At 43.3% G+C, this 18061-nt stretch overlaps 1 protein-coding gene across 1 annotated transcript in view; it reads right to left on the reverse strand.

The window, feature by feature from the left end:
• The window catches only part of LOC111837966 (nectin 1b-like), a 147610-nt gene that overhangs the window by 71415 nt on the left and 58134 nt on the right, over positions 1 to 18061 (reverse strand). The window lies entirely within an intron of this gene.

The raw sequence follows: 18061 nt of genomic DNA on the forward strand, positions 1-18061 counted from the left end.
GATTAAGAGACAGGAGTACCAGGCTCAGCTACTCCGTGTCCGGGCTATGGAGATGGAGGCTGAGAAGGAGCTGGAGTTACGTCGGATGAGCATGGGCGACCAAAAACCGATGCCTCTTCCGCGTAAAGCACCCACACCAGGTACACCTCCACCCGCAGCTCGCTCCGCCCGAGACCAGGCTGACGCCCAAGACGCTCCTAGACCCCGTCCCCGGTCTCCCTTGAGCTCGCCTGTCTCCCCGGAAATTGGTAGATCGAGCTTTGATGTGAGCCGACACATCGGTCTTGTTCCTGTGTTTCGGGAAAATGAGGTAGACGCCTACTTTTCCATTTTTGAGCGCATTGCTATGACATTGAACTGGCCCAAACACCTTTGGTCACTGTTACTGCAATGTAAGCTTGTGGGTAAGGCACAGGAAGTTTGTTCGGCTCTTGCGTTAGAGCAGAGCCTGGATTACGACATTGTGAAGGCTACTGTGCTTCGAGCTTATGAGTTAGTGCCGGAAGCTTATCGGCAGAACTTTCGAAATCTTCCCAAATCCGCCAGCCAAACATACGTGGAGTTCGCACGCGAGAAAGCCGTCTTATTTGATAAGTGGTGCGGCGCTAGTGGTGTGTTTACCTTCGACCAGCTTAAGGAACTGGTCCTGTTAGAAGAATTTAAGAACTGTGTTCCTGATCGAGTGGTAGTGTACCTGAATGAGCAAAAGGTCACTTCGCTAACTGAAGCTGCCACCCTCGCTGACGAGTTCGTTTTGACCCACAAAACTGTGTTTGCTCCGATTCCTTTGCCTCGTAAAACTCGTCCAGTCGTATCCTCCCCCTCGTCAGCATCGTCTCCACCACCCGTGGAGAAACGCGAGTGTTTCTATTGCCACGAAGTGGGCCATATTATATCTGTTTGTCCTGTGTTAAAGCGCAAGGAAGCTCGTTCAGCAGCTAGGAAAGTAAATGTTGCTGCCTGCCCCAACAGTTCTTCGCCCTCGTCCTCTCGTATTGACGCTGCTTTCGAACCATTTGTATTTCCTGGGTTGGTTTCGCTCAGTGTGACTGATGCTCGGCACCCTGTGACTATCCTGCGGGATACGGGAGCCGCTCAGTCCTTCTTGGTGGAAGGAGTTATTCCCCTATGTGACGAAACGTACTGTGGTACGGATGTGTTGGTGCAGGGAATCGATTTATGTGTGGCTGGAGTTCCCCTGCACACCGTTTATCTGTGTACTCCCGATTTCTCGGGATACGTGCGAGTAGCTGTCCAGCCCCAGTTACCTGTCCCAGGCATTACGTTTATTCTTGGGAATGACATAGCGGGGAAGAGAATCGTTCCTCTACCCGAAGTCGTTCTGGACCCTGTGCTGTGTGAAAATGATGTAGCGGTGGAACACCCGACGGTGTTTCCTGCGTGTGTGCTTACTCGTGCACAGCGGCGCCAGCTTGCCGACATTGACCTCGAGGACACGTTCATGTCTGTGCCGTTGCTGGATAAACCTTCGAAGGTTGAGTCTGTGACCCCGGATCCTAATAACTCTGTTACCTCCCCTGAAGTTCCGTTCTGTTTGTTTTCTTATGTTTATTTTGTGGTTTTTGTTGTTTTTTGTTTGGGATCTGTGTATTTTGGTGACCCGTGTGGGTTCACTCTTGTGTGGGGGGGTGTTACGTGCCGTAAGTTCGGGTTACGTGCCGTAAGGAATTTGTGCCGTAAGTTTCGGGTACGTGCCGTAAGTGTTACGTGCCGTAAGTTTAGGAGGATGCCTGCAGGTCCTTCGGACGTCCTGCCCACTCGCCGATTGGTCGCCCGCCCCCTCGACTCCGCCCTCAGGACCTGACCCCGCCTCCCTTGCCCTCGAAGCCGTTTCCGGTTCGCCAGCTGAAGAGTTCGCCGCTTCGTCCCTTCGTCTGCCCGCTACTTGCTTCTCGCCTGCTAGCTCGCTCTCTGTTCGCTTTTGCTTTGTTTGATTGATCGTGTATGACTGTTTTGCCCTTGACTTCCGATTCTCGCCTCGCCCTTATTTGTACTTTCGCCTTTGTTTCTGATTGCTTGATTGGTTTTGGACTTTCGCCTGTGTTTCGACTTCGCCTCTCGGTTTTCCCTTTTGATACCTTTGCCTCGGCTTGGTGTTTCGTGTTTCACTAGGTGTGTAGGGAGTGTCTGCCTTTTTGTTTATTCGTTAACGTGGGGATTATTGTTTGTTTGGTCAGGGAGATAGATTTAGGCATTGTTGTTTCGTTTCACCATTTTCTTTGTGTTCACTTAGGTAGCTCAGCTTGGGTTACTCGGTAGATGTGCTTTTGTTTGTTTCTTTGGCCTTTGTCACTCCTGACGTTCGTTACACCTAGTGTTTGTATTGTGTTTGTGAAAAACTATAAAAAAAACTATAAAAAAAGACTCCCTCTGTGTCCCGTGTTCCCTTCTCCTAGCCCTAGTTGTCCTGTCCTCCCCAATCCCTCCTTCCCTTTCACTTTGTTGCGGTCCAACCCTAGACTGGATCGTAACATGAAACAATCGCATGTAACGAGGGGTCAAAAAATAAGATATAGTCAGATATGATGAAAACTCCAACAACACTTGTCCCATCCAAAAGGCTGGATAAGGAAGGAGGAAGGCTTTGTGTAGGACTAGTTACCTCACCTTGTAAAAACCTACAGCTACAAAAATGCTAACATTTCTGGGCACATACATCTTTTGTTTATGATACTATGTAATAATGTACGTCCCAGCGATCAGAAGGTTGCTGGTTTGAATCCCGCGAATGCCACAAGTAAACCTACTCCGGTGGGCCCTTGAGCAAGGCCCTTAACTTTCAATTGCTTCGTCCTGGGTATGACGTTAATCTACATCTAGCCCTACAAAGAGGACCTCCAACTTACTGAGAAATTTGGGGGTTGGTGGCAGGGTTGGCACTGCAGCCACTGGAGAAAACTCACACTGTGTGGTGCTGAGGTATCACCCACTGCACGGCTGCACTCAGGTTCACATCCCTGAGGTGGTTTGTCGTAGGGTGGGTGTGGCAGCGTGTGCTCCTTACCGCTCTCTCCTGAACCAAGGAGAAGAAAAAGCAGGAAAATCACCCAGTGTTACGTACCAACAGATGATTGTATTAGGAAACCAAGGAACATCCTGATGGGAGACATTAATGCAAAGACTGGGAATGACGACACCAGGAATGAAGAAATAATGTGGAAACATGGACTTGGTAGTGTGAGTTCTCACTCGAGAAAGATTTGTAGACCTTTCAGTCATTGTTGGCGGTGTCTTCCACCTTAAAAAATTTACAACACATTCTAGGAAAATCAGAACATCACATCTGCATTAGCGAGATGCTGAGATCAACATGAGTTCACTGGAGAATGTGGAAGTGAAGATAGTAACAGATGTGGCTCCTGATCACCATCTTGTAGTGGCAAATGAGGATGAAGAAGGACTAGTTGAAAGTAACATCTCACTGCCAGAAGTCCCACCTGGATTTTTGTGGATTTTTTTTTTGTGAAATTTGCTACTGAGATATCTTACAGTGGGCATCTTTGATGGAGGATGAAAAGAAAACTGACAGCAAGTTTAAGAACATCAAGGACCAAGTCACCAGCAGCAATTGGCCAAGAATTAATTGGCATCAAGAAATCGCAGCTTAAGGAATGGATATCAGTAGATGCTTTACACATAATTCAAGAGAGGAAAGAGAAGCAGTGAATTACAGAATCACAATGGGTGCGAAAAAGCCAGGTGTTATGCTGTGTCGTAATTTTCTCTTTTTTTGTCTTGAGTGGTGTGTTCCTGTCTGCACCTATCTTTTCTTCCACTAGGTGGAGCCCTTCTAAGGACATGGGCAGTGCTTTGTTGGTGTGCTACTTCCAGAAGAAAGTGTTTAAATTAGGGTGACCAGATAATCCGTGTCACAGAGGACACTTTGAGTTACTTCAGGTTTTAGAAACCCCTTTAAAACTGAAAGGCTCCTGTGCTTGACTAAATAGTCCAGCTCTTCTTGTGCTTTGACTGGTTTGTTTCCTTGACTGAAAGACTCATCCAGCTGTTTCACATTAACATTAGTAACACATGCACGATTTTAGGAGACTGACCAATCAGCACACAGCAAGAACTCAGTGCTAAAGTGAAATCCGGGTCCTTTTATTAGAAGTGGTAGTTTACAATTCCTGTCCTAGCTCAGAGTGTCCTCCCTGACATGGATTATCTGGTCACCTTACCATAAATGGAACTACTGGAGACAACAACAAGGATGGGTAGAAGAAAGAGAGAGAGAGAGAGAGAGAGAGAGAGATGGAAAATGAGACGGATAGAAACAGAGAAATGAGCAAGTGGTCACTTATTAATCTGCAGCTGTCTTTTGTCTTTCATTGTACACAGTAGCATGAGGAAGTGTCTTTGGTTATTGCAGGCTGGAAGAGGGTAATCTGTGTCTCTCCTAGGGTAGCCAGGCCAGAGAATTTGGACGGATGACTGTTTTTCTTTTTTATGTCTTTTTTTTTCTGTCCCCACCTTTTTGTGTATAACTGTACATATTGTAAATACTTCAGTAAATAATTCACTAAGTGGTGACAGTAAACTGAGACTACGTGAGCCATATTGTGTAATCTAGCACGAAACACCAGGGCAGAGGAAGAGTAAGCAGATCCCAACAGGACTGTGAGGAAAAACATCAGAGCTGAACACTGGGCAGAAGAAGCTGAACGAGCAGGAAGAAGTGGAGATATGGAAGAGATGCGTGATCCTAACAAGAAACTATCAGGCGAATGCAGTACATCAGTCAGAAAGACCAATGAAGGCTAAGGAACGAACGGCAATTATGGGAGGTGAACAGCAAACCTGCAGAAGCTTGGGAGACGTTGAAAAACATTTGAATGGACCAGCACCATAAAATCCGCATGACATCCAGCTGCCCACAATGGACCCACCCATAAACTTCTGCAGGCCAACTACTGAAGAACCTGGAAAGCTAACATGCAGCTGCAGTGGCAGCAGGACCTAAGAACATCCCTGCAGAGGTTCTCGGGGCGCCATAGACACCATAGTGCATGGCTGTCAAACTCCAGTCCTGGGGGGCCGGAGCCTTGCACATTTTTGGGTTTCCCCTCGTTTAACACACCTGATTCAACTCCTTGTGCTAATTACCACACAGCTCTTGAGTGGAATCATTTGTGGTGGAACAGGGAAGGAACTAAGCTACACAGGGCTCCGGCCCCCTAGGACTGGAGAGTGACACCACTGCCATAGTGGAAATGTCCTACCCAATCTTTAAGAACACCTGGGAGGAAGAAGAGGTACCAGCAATGTGGGAAGAAGATCCGGAAGAAGATCCTGAAGACCGGCCATCTTAGCAACTGTGAAAAGTACAGAAGGATCACACTCCTGTCCATACCTGGGATATTTTCAACAGGATTCTCTTAAATAGAATGGAAGACAATGTTAGCATTCATGTGAGTGGCAACCTTTTGTAGAAACAATTGTGGTGGATCAGATTTGTTGTTTATGAAAAAAAGAGTTCAGTGGTGTGGAAATTTAGACCGTGTGGAAAGTTCTCTGATATTACAGTGTGTCAATCAACCACTCGTATGAAAAAAAATGACCTACAAAGTGGTCTGTGCACTGACAGACGCCGTGAGCGTGCGGCCTGGAGTCAAACAAAGAAGGCTCCTTTCATATTTTTTCTTCTTGCTTGTGATTCACCAAATCATGAAATGATCCATAGTTCCAAAGAAGCACAGCCTGGACTTTGCAAGTGACCTGGCACTATTGTCTAATACTCATAAACATAACCAGGAGGAGACAATGGTGTGGCAGTTACTGGTGCACAAATTAGTCACAATCAAGTAAATACTAAGATCCTCAAGGGTAACACAATTAGTATATATTCCGACTGACTGAATAATAGAAGAGGTGGAGTGCTCTACCAAGGCGTCATCATCGAAAAACAAGGTGACACAAATGTTGCTGTAAGAGCAGGAAATGACAAAGCAAGAGGCGCTTTCTTATACTGTAATTATGCAACATCTGGAGCTCGCAGGAACTGTACCTACAAAGCAAGATCAGGCTGGTCAACACTAACATTAAGCAGAAATGTGGAGGACAACAGTAATAATAATAATCTAGAAAGCACAGACCTTCATCAACACTTGTCTAAGAGGGATCCTGCATCTTCACTAGCCTAAAAGTATCAGCAACAACAGCGAACAAACCAGCTTGCTGCAGGGAGGGGGATCATTAAGACATAATGGAGATAGACTGGACATATGCTCGGTAAGCCTGCAAAGAACACAACCCAGCAAGACCTGTGTTAGATCCCCAAGGAATGAGGGAGGAGGCTGAGTGAGACACACGTGGAGCAGAAACCTTCAGGCGATTGGAGCAAAAGGCTTAGATACGGCTGAGGAATTTCATAACAGCACAAAATGCTGATCACGTGGTAATCTCCAATAAAGAATTGTTCTGCAAAATCAAAAGAAGAACATATTTCCTGTGTTTTAAATGCGCGGAAAATTCTCTGAAATATGCTGATATAACTGAGCAAATACATTTAAATAAACAAAAGGCGGTCCACAATCTATTTCTGTAATAGTTGCTTATCACTGGAAAAACAGCATGAAAAAATCTATGGCAGAATAATCAAAATCTACCATTTAATTTTTCATGCTTTTAATTAATAGGTTCTTGTTTAAAATGAAATAAATTCTGATTCCCAGTCACTGTTATCATCTTAACATTAAAATACATGATTCCAAATTAATAATATGTTAGTTTGCCAGCTAAATTCATGAAAGATATGGTAGGTCATGAACCTACTCTACATTCTGGGTATCAACAGACACCGAGACTGGTGGTTCTTAGGTAATTATGAGACAGCGACAGGCAGAAACTAAATTTGCATGGGAGTGTTGGGCACTGTGACAACCCGTGAATACTGAACTCCACACTCAAGTGTATCGTCAAGACGGGATAAAATAAAATTAATATTTTTGTATTTTTGTAATGTTTCAGTCTGTGATGAGTTGGTGCCCCATCCTGGGTTATTCCCTGCTTTGCGCTGTAGCCTCCAGGACAGGATCCGGACCCCCATCACCCTGAATAGGATAAGCGGTTACAGAAAATGGATGGATGTTTGGAATATTTCAGTAATTTTTAAATCATAAATGCGATATATTTCTGCATATATGGCCTGTATTCCATTTTGCATGATATTTTCAAGCTGACCGAATATTTATCAACTGGACCAAGCATGCGTGTGCAGTTACAGTAGTATGAAAAAGAAAACCATTAGATGCAGGACGACCTGCCTTGGCTTGGGTCAGTGTTCATGACATCGGTATCAAGGGCAATAAGCTTAAATGAGACGTATAGCCTTTTGCCTGTAGCTTCCGGGATAGGCTGAGGACCCCCACAACCCTGAAGAGAAGAAGCGGGTAGAGAAAATAGATGGATGGATGGATGGATGGCCAGGTTGAAACCAATGCGTGTTTCAGTTTCCAAAATGACCTGTATGACATTCTGAAGCTTTGGATAGATATTCTTTGGACTTAAAAGTGGACATTTTTTGCAGTGATGGATCCTTTTATGTCTGGCGAAACCAAATACTGTGTCACACAGTAGGATGGGCCAGTGACATGGTTTGGGAGTGTTGGGTACAAATTGCCATCATAGAACAGATAATGAATTCCACTCCGCATTACAAAAGTCTACACGAAAAAGCGAGGCCATTTATCTGTGAGCTGACGTTCAAGTACATCTGGGTCATGAGGAGAGAAAGATTGATCTGAAACACACAGTCAAGGTCTATGTCTGAATGGCCAGAGAACAAGAAAATTTAAAGTTTTGAACTGCAGCTGTAAAAGTAACTTTTTACTCCTTAAAATGTCAGTGGCTACTAAGTGCTTTTAGTAGTGGCAGTATAATGCATTATAAGTCATTAACAAAGGATGAATACGCGAGGGAAAGAGTAGGAGGTCAGCAGGGAGCCATGTAGCTCAAAACACCAAAGTCGGTGGTATGAATCCTACAGTAAAGTGAGTCCTTTGATGGATTGGCCACATGGGTAGGGTGTTACCCTGCTCTGCACCCCGCCCCCCACCTACAACCATGAAAAGGCTAAGATGGATGGGTGGATACGTGAGGATATGTGGTTACTGCCAGAACCTTTTTTAACCTGATATTGAGTGTACAGGAGAAAGTGGGTAATGTTTCACTTTATGCAATTTGAGCAATTTATTCATTTTGCAAAGTTATGAAAGAGCTTAATGCAAAAAAAAGAAATCTCAAAGAGAATCATTCATTCATTTTCCATACCTGGAGTCCTGGAGGCGCAAAGCAGGGAGTAACCCAGGACAGGGCAGCAACTCATCGCAGGGCACATTGACATACCATGCACTCACACACCATACACTGCACTCACACACCATACACTGCACTCACACACCATGCACTGCACTCACACCATGAACTGCACTCACACACCATGCATTGCAGCCACACACCATGCACTCATACACCATGCAATGCACTCTCTTTCTCACACACACAGACACACACCATGCACTGCACTCTCTCTCTCTCTCACACACACACACACACATACACATACCATGCACTGCACTCACACAATGAACTGCACTCACACACCATGCACTGCAGTCACACACCATGCACTCATACACCATGCACTGCACTCTCTCTCTCTCACACACAGACACACACCATGCACTGCACTCTCTCTCTCTCTCTCACACACACACACACACATACACACACACCATGCACTGCATCACACACCGTGCACTGCAGTCACACACCATGCACTGCACTCTCACACACACACCATGCACTGCTCTCTCTCTCTCTAAATTTGGTAACTCCAATCAGGCTCAGCATGTTTTTGGACTGTGGGGGGAACCCGGAGTAGCAGGAGGAAAGCCCACCACGACACGGGGAGAACATGCAAACTCCAAACACGGCGCCTCACAGGTTCCAGATGGATGAGGCAACTGTGCTAAAATGGCAGCCCTACGCCACTCCTCAAAAACAGGCAGTGATAATAAAATATTATACATGTACAAAACATAACAGAAGCTGTATAGAGGCTTACATGCAGCAATGTAGATAAATAGCATCCTTATAATCACCAGGAGACTCCTGTATCTTACCTTACATATATTTGTCAAAAAAAAAGTTCTTAGGGATCATATAAATTGACAAATTAACATTAATCTCATACAAGTCTCGAAGACATTAAGAAAAAGTTTGTATAAAAACCATTTATAACATAAAATGTGTTTTTTATAGAATGGATTACCAAGCGGGGTAGCACTTTGCGGGCGGCATGGTGGTGCAGTGGTTAGCACTGTTACCTCGCACCTCTGGGACCTGGGTTTGAGTCTCTGCCTGGGTTACATGTGTGTGGAGTTTGCATGTTCTCCCTGTGTTGTCATGGGGTTTCCCCCAGGCGCTCTGGTTTCCCCCCACACTCCAAAGACCTGCTGAGGCTAATTGGAGTCACTAAATTGCCTGTAGGTGTGCATGTGCTCTGTGCTGGGCTGACCCCGTGTCTCGGGTTGTTCCCTGCCTCGTGCCCATTGCTTCCATGATAGGCTCCGGATTACTTATGTATTAATTAACCACAAACTAAGTCTTAGTTACATACTAATCTCATGTTAATTCATCATTAATGAATTGTGGTGTGTGTTTTATCTCAAGCAGTTACTATATTTGTACTTCAGTAGTAACTGAATTATTACCAAGTATTTGTGCCCCATCAAGTACTGTAAAGTGTCACTGAAAGTGTAAATATTTCAACAGATTTGGAGACAACTATAATAGATAATACCTTCAAATCAGTACAGCTCTATCTGCAGCTGTTTTTCCGCCATCTCCCACACTGCTACTGCAGTGTACGGCGGTAATGGGTTTAGAGCCCCACACTGCTTCTGCAGTGTACGGCGGTAATGGGTTTAGGGCTCATCCCAGCATACGCTACAATGGATGGGAAACTCTGGGTAGAATTTCAGTTTATCGCAGGGCGTGTGCAGTCACACACACAAACACGCACACACACACACATGCACACACACACACAAACACACATACATGTTGACGCACACACATCCATGCACACACACACACACACGCACACACACACAGATTAAGTATCTATGTCTTTGTGGGGACTCTCCATTCTTTATTCATTCCTATGGACTTAACCACTAATCCCAAGAATGACAACCTTAACCCCTACCCAACCCTAAGCGTAACCATAAGTAACCAAACAAAATACAAGACTTTTGGCATTTTTTTCAGTTAAATTCAGTTTCCCCTTGTGGGGACAAAAATATCTCCACAAGGCCAGAATAACACATTGTGGGGACATATGGTTCCATTTGGTCTCCACAGTGTAATATATATGACCAACCACACACACACACACACACATCCCATGGTCAATTTAGAGATGCCCGTTCACCTGGCTGGATGTTTCTGGACTGCAGTTTGGACGCCCATGCTTACACAGGGAGAACATGCAAACTGGCATAGAGATGCCAGTAGCAATGCAACAGGCATCTGGCGAAGCTTGGGTAACACGAGTAATGGCGCTAAATAATTAAATGCATAGAAGTAAGAAGCATTGGCCATCCCAGGGGGAGCACTGGCATCAGGAAAGTGATGACAGGAACATGGCAATGTCTGTTCATGGTCTCCTTTATCCAGATCCCCCCCCCCCGCCCCCCATTGTTCTCCATCTCCATCTGTTTTCAATTTTCTCGCTGTGTTTGTCAAATGGCACAGAAATTCCATATCGCCACTCCCATTCCCCAATCCTTCCCCCCTCTTTGTTGGCGGGAGCTGTGTGTATGGCATTGAGTTTCCCCCACTGTCCTGGCCCTTGGGAAGTTTGGGGGTGGGGTTGAGTGCAATCTGATCCATAATACTATGCAGCAAATGTGCCTGGCTTTGGCTGGGACACCAAGCCAAATTTTAATATTCTACTGGCGGTTTTCCTGGCAACAACTCCTTCCCGTGGCCTGTTTCTCTTCTGAACAGAGCGCACTTCAGCTCCGAGCTGCACACTGACTGCCATGCATAACGAGAGACAAACTGTAACAAATTCCTGCGATGACTTCACACGTCATCATTCACATACATTATCGCTCTGTCAGTTTTAAATGACACTGTAACCTCCCGATTCTTTGCTTTGAAAAACATTTGTATTTCTTAATCGTGTTTCAGTGGATATCATCACACCTTATGTTTGAGTGTTTTTTTTGTTCTATATTTATGCTTACAGGCCTTTAGCTTCAAAAACCTACAGCTCCTATTCTGTTTTTGGAATTCCAAACCAGATGGTTAAGTGTTTTCAGAGGGTTTAAATAGATTTTTCATAGTCAAATAAACCTTGTTTTAAAAGTCACTGTCTCTTAGGAAACATGGTTTGAGCATCAAGCATGACTTGGACTGTAAAATAAATATTTTTAGGGGCCATAACTTTAGGAGTTATGTGGTGCCACATGGTAAGTAATATGGTGGTTGAACTTCATGATCAGCAATGGATGCTCCTATAATTATTTGCGTGCACATTTATTCTAAGGTTTACTGTTCTTAGTTCTTGGGTAATCTTGATGAGCTCACTGTCTACCACCCATCTAGGGCCATCCCACACCGGCGTCCTGCTGACCGATACTATGCGTCAGTCATTGTGTGGGACAGTCCCATGAGAATTTGTGAGGCTGGATGGACACTGTGAAGAGCCCCGCCTACCTTAACTCTACATCACACCTGCTCTCTTATAATGCTGATTAGCCCTAGGAGATGTACGAGACACACTGCACTTACAACCCTGGCAGAATAGATGGGAAGATGAGCTGATGGCAGCACATCCTGTCTTGGCTCAAGAAAGGGAAACTTTTGAACGTGCGCCCAGATCCACGGGGGGAATTTCCAGTGTTAATTGCAGCCTTCACAGATTCCTTTCATAGAGGGGGACAATGGAACAATTACAGAAACATGGATTACGGGCAACGAAAGACAGAAGATGTGGCTGTGTGTACGGACGAGAGGCTTTTCCTACCTGGTCTGGCAAGAAAGGTAGCTGCACATTCAGTTGGCTTATATTCACATCTCAGCACCAGAGAGAACCCCGAATCCACCCTTGATGCTCTGAGAATTCCAACTGGCAGTGAAACTGTCTATGGGACAGAGACGCAGAACCCTGATGCTCAGATGGGGGCTCCTTACCTGAATGACTGCGGTAGGCTTTGATTTGGCTGTGCTGCCTGAAACCTTTGAGACATCGCCCCCCCCCCCCCCCCCCCCCCATCAAAACAGTTACCACAGAAGTGCAGAAGCGGCAGAATATTATAGCCCCTTTTCCCACTGTCATAACCTTAAATGTCAGTAGTTTTCAAAACAGTTGGCAAAGGTTTATAATGACAACCACAGAGGCAATGCATTTATTTAATGAGACAATACTTCTTTTTAATAGCTGATTTTTTTTCTCATTTAATAACCATACATACTGCACCCCGTTCAGGGTGTACCCCAGCCTTATGATAATTGTATATAGTGCTCATCTGCATACTAAATATTTTTTTTTTATTTATGTTTTGTCATCAAACATATATTTTCATATACAGTACTGCGCAAAAGTCTTAGGCCAAGAAATTGACGTTTAACTGATCATAATATTGGTATAAACCCCTACAACGATGTTATGTCTGTCAAAGTGTCAGCCATTTTAAACCCTCTCCTAAAGTCACCCTAGTGTTGTCCGTAGCCATGCGATACACCCATGTAAACATGGGAGGGGGGCACTCAGAACCTCAAAAGGCAGGCGTTCCAGCAAGTTGAGGTATCTCACTAATTAAGTGTATTTAAGTGAGCTGGTGGTGAAATTTAACAAACACATGGAATGGCTGGGGTGCCCCTGGGGAGAGGTTTGGGACAAGATAGCAGTAAGTTTTTGGATTACAGAAAAAAATGTTGTTAGTATTCATTGTGTTACAGTTAATTTATACATGCCTTAATGTTAAATTGTGTTTTTTCACTACTCTGTTTTGTGCCAATGTCTCATCAATTTCCTTGTGAAATATAGACTTACTGTATAAGTGACAATAAAAAATCTCAATGTAAATAAAGCTTCTGAAAGCTTATACCAAGAAAACCATTAGGCCTATGTAATATAAAATGCTGCTTTTACACATTTCTCCATCCTAAGCAACTGTTCCTCTGTTTACCTTTAAATACATACTGGTACACAATGACACCAAATTTATTATTGTAGAAATGTCACGTAACGCATCAAACCTCGATGCCTAAGATTACACTGAAACATGTATTGGGGGGGGGGGGGGGGCGTTAGTTATTCGGGGGCATTAGTCACTTGACCCGCACCTTTTGACCTGTTCCATAAACCCGGCTGCTGAATTCCCCGACTCCTGAGCTTTCACCCTGTTGTAGCCCCTTCAAAGAACCGGACATGCCTTTTGTTGTCACCAAAATGGCTCTCTTTTGTTTTGGTTCCTCTCAACCTTTTTCTTAAAACTGTCTCCTCTCCCATTTCAAAATAAAAGCACTCCCAGTCTTATCTCACATCCTGCCCTGAGCATGTCCCGGAACACCTCTAACACCTGTCTTATAATGTTAAGATCTATGCTTTACATTTGCTTTGCACTGTTATATAGTGCATACATTTCAATGGGCATTAAATTAAGTGCCTCTTAAAGAGTTAATGGTAGCAGTTTTCTATAACACGTAGTTTAAAAACAGTATTTTTAAAAACTAGCATATTTTTAAATACAATTATTACATGGAATACTAATTCCATTTCAAACCCTGCCATTAAATATAATCTGTATAATTTCCCTGTACAAGATTATCACTTAATATTAACCAATGGCACCTTCTCCCTCACCAAACCTCTTTCTTGCCAATTCTATATCAGACAATTATTACTAGGAACTATCATTATTACTGGCTCATAAAATGTAAAAATATTAATAGTTATAGTTATATAATAATGAACAGCCTTTCTATACATGTTTATTCTTTTTTTATCAGTTTCTCAAGTCCCAAAATTAACTTAATTTCCTATACAAAAGATATCTAAAATCACGCACAAAAGCTGTTATCTGTAATAGCAGGAAATTGTTTTAGAGTGCTCTAGTAATGGCAAACTCAGAATAGACACCTACTCATGCTTATTCTTCAACAAACTGGAAAGGTGGTCAAAATAACAAAAACAATTTCCTAGGATACATCTGCACCAATATTCCCAGTAATGCAATTTTCAGATATTCAATTTACAAGTTAAAAAATAACAAAAACGTGCCTATAAGTTTCTGCAGTAGGATCACAAATCAATCCTAATAAATATGAGAAAGCCAGTAACAAAGTCAGCCTTTAATGGCCATCGTCTCCAAGCAGAGCTCTCACACTAACTGCAGTGTAACTTTTCACTTTTTAAAAATGTATCCTCATATTAATATGAAACTTCTTTATGTCCTTATAATCAGGGCAGAGTTTCACTTGACATGTAGTATCCTGAAAGCATAACGCTGGTCTTAAGTTAGTTTCTGCAGGCCAACTCAGAGAAGAACATTTGTTCTTTTTTTGTTACTTCCCTTGTGAAGGTTTCTGCACTTTATGCACAGAATACTCATCAGAGAACAAAACAATTAAGATTCTTTTAAAGACTCCCTGACAAAAGCAACAAACAACAATAAACATGGCTGCCGCAGCTCTAATGTGGCAGATAGTTAAGATTCACCTTGCGTCTGTTTAATCTGAGGTCAAACGGAGTAATAATGCTGCTCTGTTAACAGAGATGCAAATGGACTTAAGATGTTTGTAATTTTCTTTTGTTTTTTTTTTTTGTCTTTAGAGTTCAGTTCAATTAAACATGTCAGTAATGACTGTACTGTAAAATGAGCACTACCTACTCATTACTGTGGAGTCTTCAGAGGCCAAACCACAATTAACTACAATGACTAGACAGCCACATTAAATATTTCCAAGCCTTTAGAAAAAGTAGCAAAAAATAATGTATGTAAAATTTATGGCAGTATAATCTTGACAATCACAATAAATTTAACAATGTTGACAAACTAAGATCAGTACTGTTAAAGTATGATACAAAACACAAAAGATCCACACACTGTGTAAAGGAAAAGAATAACTGTTTAGAAACATAATCCATGATGCAAGCATTGTCTCTCCTACCTATTTGAACAGACACTTTATCTAAAGTAGGCATCACATTCTTGTGCCAAAAATCCCATTGTCTTATGTTGCTTTTCAACTGCGATAATGCAGTCTAACAATACTACCACCGCTGATTAATGGTCACTTTGTGCTAAGTCATCCCTGCAAAATGGGACTGCCATGTTTGCCATTTGGGTAGGCTTTTACAGAGGTCAATGTGTTTCTTAAAAAAAGGGAATTTCGGTGCCAACCTGTCTAGTGGTTTGTCTAAGGCCACTGAATGTTCCCAATAGATATCACAATGACTGCAAGATGGGGAGACTCAACAGTCTGTTCAAGTAAAAACCAATGCAGCCCACAGCCCATATGTCTACATGCCGTCTGTTTCATCTTTCATTTATATCTGCTGCAGAATTAAGAAATACTCAAACATCCTTTGAAGAAAAATGGCAAGCATGTTTGTAAAACTTGATTATTTTTAATTTTGTAGACTCAGTGTGGAAAATTTTGGAAAAGGACACTTTCAGCTATAGGCGTAATTGATATGGAAAAAAATAACACTATCGAGTTAAGAAAATGGAACAGTGCTGTTGCATTGACACTGAAATTTGCTGCTGGAGAACTTGACTCAGCCTGATGCCATTTAGCGGCTCCTAACCCCTGTGCAGAACTTCACAAACCTTGTGCTGCAGCATTGCTAATGGCAAGACTCCTTACAAACAGAAATTATCATAAGCATATTAGCAGCTAACACCCACATCTCTGTTCGTCAGTGTTACTGCAGGATTATGGCTGGTATCCCAGTTCAACTGCAAAATACTTAGATTTCTGTGTCTATTTCACTGTCCTTTGTCAAACATTGTTTTATTATTTTATTTTGATCTCTGATGTCAGCAGCAGGATCCCAGGTTGCCAATGAAGTGACCTGATCCAACAACTTCTGAGTGTCAAGACGGTTCCGGGAGGAAGCAGCAGGGAACGAGAGGGGAACCGAGCATTGTGTCTTCCTGGGGTGACCCGATGGATCTAGTACAAAGGTTCCTGGGCCGGACCTCTCTGGTGGGTCAGGTGGACGCGATGCGATGCCGCAGGTCTGGACAGTAAAGACAGTAAAGGGTGTGGCAGCAGAGTCCGGAAAGATCCTGGCCCACCCCGTGAAGCTCTGTCTCAAATAGGAGACAGTGGGGGGGGTTTTGAAGAGCGCAACAGCCACCACCCCACAGTGCTGAGGGTGGTGGACGGCAGAATGGAGTTGGAGTGGCAAAAACTTTGTGGAAACTGCATTGAGCTTCTATTTGTTATGGCTGCAGTCAAGACACAGAACTGCTCATGCACGGCTAAGATGCCTGCACCAACTGAAAGGGTCCAGGCAGCCAGTCCGGAGCACCAATGCAGCCACACTGGGTAGGGGTACTGATGGTGGGGGGGTGGACATCCTGGGTCAACTTCCCTGTAGCAGCCCCAAGAATCCATGCATGCTCATAGCTGTGGGCTACTTCAGCAAGTGGCCCGGGGCATCCACGATTCCTGACCAGGCAGGGCAATCACAGCTGCAGAGTTCATCTGCTGCTTCAGCGTGCCAGAAGAACAACACAACAACCAGGAGCAGAACTTTTGGTGTTTGGCATGTTCTGCAAGCAGCTGGGTATTGTGAAGATATGCAGCACCCCACACCACTCCCAACGTGAGGGGCTGGTGGTTTAATCACCATGAAAGGCTGCACAGGGACTGACAGGCACCATGCTGCCCTCTGGCCCGACCTGACCACCCTGCAACGGTTGAGGATGGCGAAGCTCCATTGGTGGAAGGTACGTCAAGGACTGTGACACAGCGGCTACAGAGATGGCTCCGGCCCGACCTGGTGGGTCTGGAAGAGGCAATGTGATGCCGGAGAGCTGCACAGTGAAGACTAATCATTCAGCTCACAGAATGCCTTGTGCCACACTGCTAGTATGTGTCAATTGCATTATTTATTGCGTTTTCATACATTTACATTGTAAATAGTAAGTGTCGTACTGAGGTAGTATTTTTACTGAAAAAAGGAGAAATGTTTGAAGCTGAGGATTCATACATTGTGTATATTTATTTTTATTCTTAAAAATACAACAAATTTATAAATGGTAATTTTGTATAATAAAAGTATTGTCAACCATGATTATTTTCATCTAGGTTGTCAAGGTGCACTTCATCAGTCTGGCTCATTGTGCCCTGATTATTTAATAATCAGAATAGTCACATATGGTTACTTATATAATTAGGAACTAATTAAACAGTATCTGTACAAAATAATCAGCCTGTCTCATTTTTCTACAGGACAGCTATTCCAAAAATGTCAAGATAAATTAGACAACACAGTGAAATGACAAGCTGCAGATACATACCACTCTGATCTGATTTTAATTATTTCAGAGCTCTGCCCTGTATATTTCAATATATTTTTATATGTACTACAACTTGGCTTGTTAAACTACTAATCAAGCTATTAAAAATGAATGAATCTGAAACTAATAAATCAAAAAATTGTTTGATGTTTCCGCAGCTACCCTCCTTTACCAGTTGAGTAATGCAGTCTTCTGTCGAACTTCTGCGAAGTCCAGCCCCTAGACTGAACATTTTAGTGGAAATACCACAAGCGGAAGAATGTCAGAACATTCATACTAAAGGGGTCAATTCTCTTGCCTGAGTCCTGGCAAATTATAATGCTGTTTAATGTTGGGGAAGGTGAGGCGTTCGTTTGCTCTTTTATTTATTTGTGGAGTAAAAAAAAAAATAGAGTAGAGCAAAAAACATAGGCAGCCAAACAGAAAATTGTTTGCTGTCAGATATATTAAAAATTAAAGTAACATTGCCTTGTGTATATTTTTTCCTGCAG

This window comes from Paramormyrops kingsleyae, chromosome 18, assembly GCF_048594095.1.
Source record: "Paramormyrops kingsleyae isolate MSU_618 chromosome 18, PKINGS_0.4, whole genome shotgun sequence".
In the NCBI taxonomy this organism is placed as follows: domain Eukaryota; kingdom Metazoa; phylum Chordata; class Actinopteri; order Osteoglossiformes; family Mormyridae; genus Paramormyrops; species Paramormyrops kingsleyae.